Source organism: Argentina silus, assembly GCF_951799395.1.
Source record: "Argentina silus genome assembly, chromosome: 22".
Taxonomy (NCBI): Eukaryota; Metazoa; Chordata; class Actinopteri; order Argentiniformes; family Argentinidae; genus Argentina; species Argentina silus.
The window spans coordinates 4,293,682-4,296,181 of NC_139676.1; the positions used below are offsets into that span (position 1 = coordinate 4,293,682).

Genomic DNA, 2,500 nt, shown 5'->3' on the forward strand with positions numbered 1-2,500 from the left:
GTGGTAGGAGAAACCATGTGAGGAAATTACCAATCCAAGAGATTTGGTATATCGGGAGAACAGTAAGGGCCCTAGGACGGAGCCCTGGGGGACCCCAGTGGTGAGAGGACAGCGATCACTTGGTAAGAGCGATCGGCCGGGTAGGATGCAAACCAGGACGGTGCAGAGCCAGAGATGCCCAGTTCTGAGAGGGTGGAGAGAAGGATCAGGTGGTTTACTTTGTCGAACGCAGCAGACAGGTCCAGAAGAATGAGAACAGAGGAGAGGGAGGAAGCTCGAGCTCAGATCCTCCCTTCATCTCAACCATCTTTCCCTCCCTCCCTCCCTCCCTCCCTCCGTCTGTAGCAGAGAGTAGTGTATAGACAGGTCGCTGCCTCGGGCCTGACGCCTCCTAGTGGTCACCTGTAGTCATGTCACCTCAGTCGAGTTCTATCACATCACATCTCTTATTACATTTCATTCACAGCATTCTACCCATCCACTCTACACTGTAGGATTTGTTAACCTAGGTTAGGCCTGGTCTAACCCGGTCCTACTTCATAGGCATTACTGCAGCAGAAATAACACACACAAACCCACATACACACCCACACCCAGGTCCACACATACTGTGAGTTACCGATTGGATTGTGGTCAAAAGCCATCATAGATTTTAACAGCCCTGCAGGCGTCATCAAATTTACTAATGGAGGTAAGCCTGATAAATACTGTAGATGCACACACACACAGACACAGACACAGACACAGACACACAGACACACAGACACACAGACACACACACACACACACACAGGGACAGATGTGAATGGAAGCGCACACCAGATGAGCACTTTCTCTCTGGGATTATGAATAATCCCACAATCCGATTTCCACTTTTTCTTTTGGCCTGCTCCTCTCATGGTGCTATAGCAACCCATCAGGCTACACAGTGGGAACCATAAAGTCATAAACAATCACAAAAATGTTGTTACTGTGGAAACCAGCTCTCTTATCTATGGACACTACAATGGAAGAGCACAGAAGGCCGTGACTGTGCACATTCCACACAAACTCAGGACAATCCAGAATCCAGAATGTGGACCGGTCATGTCTGTTTAAGAAAAATAAAAAGGAGAGACATTTGCGCAAGTGTTTGAGTCTCATTGAGACAGAGAGAGAGAGATGTAGGTTGGGAAGACAACCAAGAGAATAACACGGATACAATCTTTTACCAGAAACGCAAATTTATTTGGATTTTTTCAGGGATTCAGAATACATTTCCAAATGGAACACAGGGAATAAAAACAGTGATCAAAGATATAAAAACAATTAATAGCTTCTCATGTTCATCATTATGTTTCTTCACGAATCAAATATCTTCTTCACCAACCTTAACCTTAAGTTTAGGGTTGCCTTACATTCACTGAATGATCTTAAGTTAATTTCTCAAAGCTGCAGGCAAAGTCTACGTTCACACTCTAGAATGGATGTACTTTCTGTTTGTACATGCATAAAACATGTGTCAGCAACCGAACGAGGCTTCAGTCAAGCAATAATCAGGAACATGTGCAATAGAACATGTGTAAATTAACAAAACATGACATTTACCGGCTGATAGGATATATTTACCAGCTATAAAATGCTACAATTTAAGGAACACAATGAAAGTTTAGGATCTATGGAGTGGAAGTGGAGTAGGGGAGCAAACGCCTGCATGCACACACGCACACACGCACACGCACACGCGCACACACACACACACACACACACATGGAGGCACTGGGTACACAATGATCTGAAGATTTACATTCATAGAGAGCAAGTCGATATATATTCTGTACACATTACATACAGTAGTTGCATTGCCTTTTTGTCGATAGATAAAAGGTACTTTAAGGAAGGACAGAAGGATGTATCTTTATAGAAATGGAACGAGGCCGCTCAAGTGAGAGCTACAGTACTTTAGCGAAACCAGTGTTCCGCCTTCAGCGCATACAAGAGTTTCAAAAAGAGAGCCGAGGAAGAGGGGGATGGAGGGGGAGGGGGAGGGGGAGGGAAGAGAAATGGTGGGGGCAAGGCAGGATGGGTAAAAAGGCAGGGCTTGGATAGATAGGGAAGGGGTGATGTCGTAGTGATGTCATAGAGGGATGGGTAGAGCACCGGGGATATCAATTGCATCGCCCCGTTTTGGGATCTACAAGAAATATATCTGTACCTTAAATAGTCATCAGAAACATTCATATTGTTGTACTAGAAATATATTATGACATTGTATATATTTATAGAAACACCCCCCCCCCCATTTAAAATATGTACAGCTGTAGGGTGCAGGGGGACACACACCTGTGTGAGCCCTTTGGGGAGGTCAAAGGTCAAGTGCTCGGCAATTAGGAAGTTTTGCTCACACCGGTACAGGTCTGGGCTCCTCATGGTGTAGTGATGGTGTTTGTTCGAGGTGATAGTGTACTAGATTTTGTAGAGGGGGGGGGGGGGGGTTCTAGGTGATAATGTACTATATACA

The 2,500-nt window shown here is 45.1% G+C and overlaps 1 protein-coding gene across 2 annotated transcripts in view; it reads right to left on the reverse strand.

The window, feature by feature from the left end:
* Positions 1-1,862: 1,862 nt before the first annotated feature.
* The window catches only part of pgap6 (post-glycosylphosphatidylinositol attachment to proteins 6), a 10,329-nt gene continuing 9,691 nt past the window's right edge, over positions 1,863-2,500 (reverse strand). For both annotated transcript variants that reach the window (XM_083694027.1, XM_083694026.1), the window contains exon 13: positions 1,863-2,500. This exon is cut by the window's right edge and continues 1,422 nt beyond it. The gene's annotated coding sequence lies outside the window, so the exon portion shown is untranslated.